The following is a 9,456-nucleotide window of genomic DNA, read 5'->3' as shown; positions in this document are numbered from 1 at the left end:
CAACACACCTCCAGGCTGTGTAACGGCTATTTGACCAAGAAGGAGAGTGATGGAGTGCTGCATCAGATGACCTGGTCTCCACAATCACCCAACCTCTACCCAATTGAGATGGTTAGGGATGAGTTGGTCCGCAGAGTGAAGGATAAGCAGCCAACAAGTGCTCAGCATATGTGGGAACTCCTTCAAGACTGTTGGAAAAGCATTCCAGGTGAAGTTGTTTGAGAGAATGCCAAGAGTGTGCAAAGCTGTCAATAAGTCAAAGGGTGGCTACTTTGAAGAATATTACATTTTTTAAACTGTTTTTTGGTTACTACATGTTTCCATGGGTGTTATTTCATTGTTTCGCTATCTTTACTTTCATTCTACATTGAAGAAAATAGTAAAACATAAAGAAAAGCCCTTGAATGAGGTGTGTCCAAACTTTGGACTGGTAAATTATATTCAAACTACTGGTCTCTGTGTGTCTCTAATGGTTGTTCTTCTCTCTGGCTGCATTTAGACAGGCAGCCCAATTCTGATATTTTTTTCACTAATTGGGCTATTGACCAATCAGATCTGAAAAAGATTGAATGTGAAAATATCTGAGGTGATTACTCAAAAGACTAATTGATGGAAAATATTTTTGAGCCCAAAACTTAGACTAAGAGTCTAATGGTTGTTCTTTCTGTGGCTGTTGTTCTCTGTGTCTCTAATGGCTGTTGTTCTCTGTGTCTCTAATGGCTGTTGTTCTCTGTGTCTCTAATAGCTGTTGTTCTCTGTGTCTCTAATGGCTGTTGTTCTCTGTGTCTCTAATAGCTGTTGTTCTCTGTGTCTCTAATGGCTGTTGTTCTCTGTGTCTCTAATAGCTGTTGTTCTCTGTGTCTTTCTAGTGGCTGCTGTTCTCTGTGTCTCTAATGGCTGTTGTTCTCTCTCTGTCTCTAATGGCTGTTGTTCTCTGTGTCTCTAATGGCTGTTGTTCTCTGTGTCTCTAATGGCTGTTGTTCTCTCTCTGTCTCTAATGGCTGTTGTTCTCTGTGTCTCTAATGGCTGTTGTTCTCTCTGTGTCTCTAATGGCTGTTGTTCTCTGTGTGTATCTAATGGCTGTTGTTCTCTGTGTGTCTCTAATGGCTGTTGTTCTCTGTGTCTCTAATGGCTGTTGTTCTCTGTGTGTCTCTAATGGCTGTTGTTCTCTGTGTCTCTAATGGCTGTTGTTGTCTCTGTGTCTCTAATGGCTGTTACTCTCTGTGTCTCTCTAATGGTTGTTACTCTCTGTGTCTCTAATGGTTGTTACTCTCTGTGTCTCTCTACTGGCTGTTGTTCTCACTGTGTCTTTCTAATGACTGTTGTTCTCTCTGTGTCTCTAATGGCTGTTGTCCTATCTCTGTCTCTAATGGCTGTTGTTCTCTTTGTGTCTCTAATGGCTGTTGTTCTCTTTGTGTCTCTAATGGCTGTTGTTCTCTCTCTGTCTCTAATGGCTGTTGTTCTCTCTCTGTCTCTAATGGCTGTTCTCTCTCTGTCTCTAATGGCTGTTGTTCTCTGTTTTTCTAATGGCTGTTGTTCTCTCTGTGTCTCTAATGGCTGTTGTTCTTTCTGTGCCTCTTATATATGTTGTTCTCTCTGGTTCTCTAATGGCTGTTGTTCTCTCTCTGTCTCTTATATTTGTTGTTCTTTCTGTGCCTCTTATATTTGTTGTTCTCTCTGGTTCTCTAATGGCTGTTGTTCTCTTTGTGTCTCTAATGGCTGTTGTTCTCTGTGTCTCTAATGGCTGTTGTTCTCTGTGTCTCTAATGGCTGTTGTTCTCTGTTTTTCTAATGGCTGTTGTTCTCTCTGTCTCTAATGGCTGTTGTTCTCTCTGGTTCTCTAATGGCTGTTGTTCTCTGTGTCTCTAATGGCTGTTGTTCTCTGCTTTTCTAATGGCTGTTGTTCTCTTTGTGTCTCTAATGGCTGTTGTTCTCTGTGTCTCTAATGGCTGTTGTTCTCTGTGTCACTAATGGCTGTTGTTCTCTGTGTCTCTAATGGCTGTTGTTCTCTGTGTCTCTAATGGCTGTTGTTCTCTGTGTCTCTAATGGCTGTTGTTCTCTTTGTGTCTCTAATGGCTGTTGTTCTCTGTGTCTCTAATGGCTGTTGTTCTCTGTGTCTCTAATGGCTGTTGTTCTCTCTCTGTCTCTAATGGCTGTTGTTCTCTCTGTGTCTCTAATGGCTGTTGTTCTCTGTGTCACTAATGGCTGTTGTTCTCTTTGTGTCTCTAATGGCTGTTGTTCTCTGTGTCACTAATGGCTGTTGTTCTCTGTGTCACTAATGGCTGTTGTTCTCTCTGTGTCTCTAATGGCTGTTGTTCTCTGTGTCACTAATGGCTGTTGTTCTCTTTGTGTCTCTAATGGCTGTTGTTCTCTGTGTCACTAATGGCTGTTGTTCTCTGTGTCACTAATGGCTGTTGTTCTCTTTGTGTCTCTAATGGCTGTTGTTCTCTGTGTCACTAATGGCTGTTGTTCTCTCTGTGTCTCTAATGGCTGTTGTTCTCTGTGTCTCTAATGGCTGTTGTTCTCTTTGTGTCTCTAATGGCTGTTGTTCTCTTTGTGTCTCTAATGGCTGTTGTTCTCTGTGTCTCTAATGGCTGTTGTTCTCTCTCTGTCTCTAATGGCTGTTGTTCTCTCTGTGTCTCTAATGGCTGTTGTTCTCTGTGTCACTAATGGCTGTTGTTCTCTCTGTGTCTCTAATGGCTGTTGATCTCTGTGTCTCTAATGGCTGTTGTTCTCTTTGTGTCTCTAATGGCTGTTGTTCTCTTTGTGTCTCTAATGGCTGTTGTTCTCTGTGTCTCTAATGGCTGTTGTTCTCTGTGTCACTAATGGCTGTTGTTCTCTCTGTGTCTCTAATGGCTGTTGATCTCTGTGTCTCTAATGGCTGTTGTTCTCTGTGTCTCTAATGGCTGTTGTTCTCTTTGTGTCTCTAATGGCTGTTGTTCTCTGTGTCTCTAATGGCTGTTGTTCTCTGTGTCTCTAATGCCTGTTGTTCTCTGTTTTTCTAATGGCTGTTGTTCTCTCTGTGTCTCTAATGGCTGTTGTTCTCTGTGTCACTAATGGCTGTTGTTCTCTCTGTGTCTCTAATGGCTGTTGTTCTCTCTGTGTCTCTAATGCCTGTTGTTCTCTGTGTCTCTAATGGCTGTTGTTCTCTGTTTTTCTAATGGCTGTTGTTCTCTTTGTGTCTCTAATGGCTGTTGTTCTCTCTGTGTCTCTAATGGCTGTTGTTCTCTGTGTCTATAATGGCTGTTGTTCTCTGTGTCACTAATGGCTGTTGTTCTCTTTGTGTCTCTAATGGCTGTTGTTCTCTGTGTCTCTAATGGCTGTTGTTCTCTCTCTGTCTCTAATGGCTGTTGTTCTCTGTTTTTCTAATGGCTGTTGTTCTCTTTGTGTCTCTAATGGCTGTTGTTCTCTCTCTGTCTCTAATGGCTGTTGTTCTCTGTTTTTCTAATGGCTGTTGTTCTCTTTGTGTCTCTAATGGCTGTTGTTCTCTCTCTGTCTCTAATGGCTGTTGTTCTCTGTGTCTCTAATGGCTGTTGTTCTCTGTGTCACTAATGGCTGTTGTTCTCTCTGTGTCTCTAATGGCTGTTGTTCTCTGTGTCTCTAATGGCTGTTGTTCTCTGTGTCACTAATGGCTGTTGTTCTCTGTGTCACTAATGGCTGTTGTTCTCTGTGTCACTAATGGCTGTTGTTCTCTGTGTCACTAATGGCTGTTGTTCTCTCTGTGTCTCTAATGGCTGTTGTTCTCTGTGTCTCGAATGGCTGTTGTTCTCTCTGTGTCTCTAATTGCTGTTGTTCTCTCTATGTCACTAATGGCTGTTGTTCTCTGTGTCACTAAGGACTGTTGTTCTCTGTGTCTTTCTAGTGGCTGTTGTTCTCTCTGTCTCTAATGGCTGTTGTTCTCTCTGTGTCACTAATGGCTGTTGTTCTCTGTGTCTCTAATGGCTGTTGTTCTCTGTTTTTCTAATGGCTGTTGTTCTCTCTGTCTCTTTAATGGCTGTTGTTCTCTGTGTCTCGGATGGCTGTTGTTCTCTCTGTGTCTCTTTAATGACTGTAGTTCTCTGTGTCTCGAATGGCTGTTGTCCTATCTGTGTCTCGAATGCCGTTGTTCTCTTTGTGTCTCTAATGGCTGTTGTTCTCTTTGTGTCTCCAATGGCTGTTGTTCTCTGTGTCACTAATGGCTGTTGTTCTCTGTGTCACTAATGGCTGTTGTTCTCTGTGTCACTAATGGCTGTTGTTCTCTGTGTCACTAATGGCTGTTGTTCTCTCTGTGTCTCTAATGGCTGTTGTTCTCTGTGTCTCGAATGGCTGTTGTTCTCTCTGTGTCTCTAATTGCTGTTGTTCTCTCTGTGTCACTAATGGCTGTTGTTCTCTGTGTCACTAAGGACTGTTGTTCTCTGTGTCTTTCTAGTGGCTGTTGTTCTCTCTGTCTCTAATGGCTGTTGTTCTCTCTGTGTCTCTAATGGCTGTTGTTCTCTGTGTCACTAATGGCTGTTGTTCTCTGTGTCACTAATGGCTGTTGTTCTCTGTGTCACTAATGGCTGTTGTTCTCTCTGTCTCTAATGGCTGTTGTTCTCAGTGTCACTAATGGCTGTTGTTCTCTGTGTCACTAATGGCTGTTGTTCTCTGTGTCACTAATGGCTGTTGTTCTCTGTGTCACTAATGGCTGTTGTTCTCTGTGTCACTAATGGCTGTTGTTCTCTGTGTCACTAATGGCTGTTGTTCTCTGTGTCACTAATGGCTGTTGTTCTCTGTGTCACTAATGGCTGTTGTTCTGTCTGTGTCTCTAATGGCTGTTGTTCTCTGTGTCTCTAATGGCTGTTGTTCTCTGTGTCACTAATGGCTGTTGTTCTCTCTGTGTCTCTAATGGCTGTTGTTCTCTGTGTCACTAATGGCTGTTGTTCTCTGTGTCACTAATGGCTGTTGTTCTCTGTGTCACTAATGGCTGTTGTTCTCTGTGTCACTAATGGCTGTTGTTCTCTCTGTGTCTCTAATGGCTGTTGTTCTCTGTGTCTCGAATGGCTGTTGTTCTCTCTGTGTCTCTAATTGCTGTTGTTCTCTCTATGTCACTAATGGCTGTTGTTCTCTGTGTCACTAAGGACTGTTGTTCTCTGTGTCTTTCTAGTGGCTGTTGTTCTCTCTGTCTCTAATGGCTGTTGTTCTCTCTGTGTCACTAATGGCTGTTGTTCTCTGTGTCTCTAATGGCTGTTGTTCTCTGTTTTTCTAATGGCTGTTGTTCTCTCTGTCTCTTTAATGGCTGTTGTTCTCTGTGTCTCGGATGGCTGTTGTTCTCTCTGTGTCTCTTTAATGACTGTAGTTCTCTGTGTCTCGAATGGCTGTTGTCCTATCTGTGTCTCGAATGCCGTTGTTCTCTTTGTGTCTCTAATGGCTGTTGTTCTCTTTGTGTCTCCAATGGCTGTTGTTCTCTGTGTCACTAATGGCTGTTGTTCTCTGTGTCACTAATGGCTGTTGTTCTCTGTGTCACTAATGGCTGTTGTTCTCTGTGTCACTAATGGCTGTTGTTCTCTCTGTGTCTCTAATGGCTGTTGTTCTCTGTGTCTCGAATGGCTGTTGTTCTCTCTGTGTCTCTAATTGCTGTTGTTCTCTCTGTGTCACTAATGGCTGTTGTTCTCTGTGTCACTAAGGACTGTTGTTCTCTGTGTCTTTCTAGTGGCTGTTGTTCTCTCTGTCTCTAATGGCTGTTGTTCTCTCTGTGTCTCTAATGGCTGTTGTTCTCTGTGTCACTAATGGCTGTTGTTCTCTGTGTCACTAATGGCTGTTGTTCTCTGTGTCACTAATGGCTGTTGTTCTCTCTGTCTCTAATGGCTGTTGTTCTCAGTGTCACTAATGGCTGTTGTTCTCTGTGTCACTAATGGCTGTTGTTCTCTGTGTCACTAATGGCTGTTGTTCTCTGTGTCACTAATGGCTGTTGTTCTCTGTGTCACTAATGGCTGTTGTTCTCTGTGTCACTAATGGCTGTTGTTCTCTGTGTCACTAATGGCTGTTGTTCTGTCTGTGTCTCTAATGGCTGTTGTTCTCTGTGTCTCGAATGGCTGTTGTTCTCTCTGTGTCTCGAATGGCTGTTTTTCTCTCTGTGTCACTAATGGCTGTTGTTCTCTCTGTCTCTAATGGCTGTTGTTCTCTCTGTGTCTCTAATGGCTGTTGTTCTCTCTCTGTCTCTAATGGCTGTTGTTCTCTCTGTGGCTGTTGTTCTCTGTGTCTCTAATAGCTGTTGTACTCTCTGTCTCTAATGGCTGTTGTTCTCTCTGTGTCTCTAATGGCTGTTGTTCTCTGTGTCTCTAATGGCTGTTGTTCTCTGTTTTTCTAATTGCTGTTGTTCTCTTTGTGTCTCTAATGGCTGTTGTTCTCTCTGTGTCTCTAATGGCTGTTGTTCTCTGTGTCACTAATGGCTGTTGTTTGCTTTGTGTCTCTAATGGCTGTTGTTCTCTTTGTGTCTCTATTGGCTGTTGTTCTCTGTGTCTCTAATGGCTGTTGTTCTCTCTCTGTCTCTAATGGCTGTTGTTCTCTCTGTGTCTCTAATGGCTGTTGTTCTCTGTGTCACTAATGGCTGTTGTTTGCTTTGTGTCTCTAATGGCTGTTGTTCTCTTTGTGTCTCTATTGGCTGTTGTTCTCTGTGTCACTAATGGCTGTTGTTCTCTGTGTCTCTAATGGCTGTTGTTCTCTGTGTCTCTAATGGCTGTTGTTCTCTGTGTCTCTAATGGCTGTTGTTCTCTTTGTGTCTCTAATGGCTGTTGTTCTCTGTGTCTCTAATGGCTGTTGTTCTCTGTTTTTCTAATGGCTGTTGTTCTCTTTGTGTCTCTAATGGCTGTTGTTCTCTCTGTGTCTCTAATGGCTGTTGTTCTCTGTGTCACTAATGGCTGTTGTTCTCTCTGTGTCTCTAATGGCTGTTGTTCTCTCTGTCTCTAATGGCTGTTGTTCTCTGTGTCTCTAATGGCTGTTGTTCTCTGTTTTTCTAATGGCTGTTGTTCTCTTTGTGTCTCTAATGGCTGTTGTTCTCTCTGTGTCTCTAATGGCTGTTGTTCTCTGTGTCTATAATGGCTGTTGTTCTCTGTGTCACTAATGGCTGTTGTTCTCTTTGTGTCTCTAATGGCTGTTGTTCTCTGTGTCTCTAATGGCTGTTGTTCTCTCTCTGTCTCTAATGGCTGTTGTTCTCTGTTTTTCTAATGGCTGTTGTTCTCTTTGTGTCTCTAATGGCTGTTGTTCTCTCTCTGTCTCTTGTATTTGTTGTTCTTTCTGTGCCTCTTATATTTGTTGTTCTCTCTGGTTCTCTAATGGCTGTTGTTCTCTCTGTGTCACTTTAATGATTGTAGTTCTCTGTGTCACAAATGGCTGTTGTTCTCTCTCTGTCTCGAATGGATGTTGTTCTCTGTATCTCTTATATTTGTTGTTAGCTGTGTCTCTTATAGCTGTTGTTCTCTGTGTCTCTAATGGCTGTTGTTCTCTGTGTCTCTAATGGCTGTTGTTCTCTGTGTCACTAATGGCTGTTGTTCTCTGTGTCACTAATGGCTGTTGTTCTCTGTGTCACTAATGGCTGTTGTTCTTTCTGTGTCTTTTGAAAGGCTGTTCTTCTCTCTGTCTCTTTTATGGCTGTTGTTCTCTGTGTCTTTAATGGCTGTTGTTCTCTGTGTCTTTAACCTTTCTGATCTCCCCATCCCGGATCCGGGATCGTGAATACAGACTCAAGCTCATTACCATAACGCAACGTTAACTATTCATGAAAATCGCAAATGAAATGAAATAAATATGCTAGCTCTCAAGCTTAGCCTTTTGTTAACAACACTGTCATCTCAGATTTTCAAAATATGCTTCTCAACCATTGCAAAACAAGCATTTGTGTAACAGTATTGATGGCTAACGTAGCATTTAGCGTTAGCATTCAGCTGGCAACATTTACACAAAAAAACAGAAAAGCATTCAAATAAAATAATTTACCTTTGAAGAACTTCAGATGTTTTCAATGAGGAGACTCTCAGATAGCAAATGTTCAGTTTTTCCTGAAAGATTATTTGTTTAGGACAAATCGCTCCGTTTTCTGCGTCACGTTTAGCTATGAAAAAAACCCTGTATCCAGGATTGTGTAAATCCATCAGCAAGCTCATTAGCATAACACAACGTTAACTATTCATGAAAATCGCAAATGAAATTAAATAAATATGCCATCTCTCAAGCTTAGCCTTTTGTAAACAACACTGTCATCTCAGATTTTCAAAATATGCTTCTCAACCATAGGAAAACAATCATTTGTGTAAAAGTAGCTAGCTAGCGTTAGCATTTTGCGTTAGCATTAGCGTTAGCATCCAGCACGCAACATTTCAACAAAAACATAAAAGCCTTCAAATAAAATAATTTACCTTTGAAGAACTTCTGATGTTTTCAATGAGGATACTCTCAGTTAGATAGCAGATGCTCAGTTTTTCCAAAAATATTCTTTGTGTATTAGAAATAGCTCCGTTTTATACATCACATTTGGCTACCAAAAAAAATCTGAAAATTCAGTCCTCAAAACGCGAACTTTTTTCCAAATTAACTCCATAATATCGACTGAAAACATGGCAAACGTTGTTTAGAATCAATCATCAAGGTGTTTTTCACATATCTCTTCATTGATACATCGTTCTTGGACACATGGTTTCTCCCCTATATCAAATGGAAAAGTACGAGCAGCTGGCAATTGCGCTCCGAATTCCACGCAGGACACCAGGCGGACACTTGGAAAATGTAGTCTCTTATGGTCAATCTTCCAATGATATGCCTACAAATACGTCACAATGCTGCTAAGACCTTGGGCGAACGACAGAAAGTGTAGGCTCATTCCTTGCGCAATCACAGCCATATAAGGAGATAATGGAAAACAGAGCTTCAGAAATTCTGCTAATTCCTGGTTGATGCATCATCTTGGTTTCGCCTGTAGAATGAGTTCTGGGGCACTTACAGACAAAATATTTGCAGATTCTGAAACTTCAGAGTGTTCTTTCCAAAACTGTATTGTTCTCTCTGTCACTAATGGCTGTTGTTCTCTCTGTCTCTAATGGCTGTTCTCTCTTTGTCACTAATGGCTGTTGTTCTCTCTGTGTCTCTAATGGCTGTTGTTCTCTCTGTGTCTCTAATGGCTGTTGTTCTCTCTCTGTCTCTTATATTTGTTGTTCTCTCTGGTTCTCTACTGGCTGTTGGTCTCTCTGTATCACTAATAGCTGTTGTTCTCTGTGCCACTAATGGCTGTTGTTCTCTCTGTGTCTGTAATGGCTGTGTTTCTCTCTCTGTCTCTAATGGCTGTTGTTCTCTCTGTCGCTCTATTGGCTGTTCTCTCTTTGTCACTAATTGCTGTTGTTCTCTCTTTGTCTCTATTGGCTGTTGTCCTGTCTGTGTCTCTAATGGCTGTTGTTCTCTGTGTCTCTAATGGCTGTTGTTCTCTCTGCGTCTCTAATGGCTGTTGTTCTCT

At 41.9% G+C, this 9,456-nt stretch overlaps 1 protein-coding gene across 1 annotated transcript in view; it reads left to right on the top strand.

Moving 5' to 3' along the window:
• LOC110536392 (E3 ubiquitin-protein ligase znrf3) overlaps positions 1–9,456 on the top strand; it is a 214,017-nt gene that overhangs the window by 154,478 nt on the left and 50,083 nt on the right. The gene's annotated exons all lie outside the window — the stretch shown is intronic.

This window comes from Oncorhynchus mykiss, chromosome 11 (genome assembly GCF_057628025.1).
Source record: "Oncorhynchus mykiss isolate SJ-2025 chromosome 11, ASM5762802v1, whole genome shotgun sequence".
Classification (NCBI taxonomy): domain Eukaryota; kingdom Metazoa; phylum Chordata; class Actinopteri; order Salmoniformes; family Salmonidae; genus Oncorhynchus; species Oncorhynchus mykiss.
This window is presented reverse-complemented; position numbering and strand designations above follow the sequence as displayed.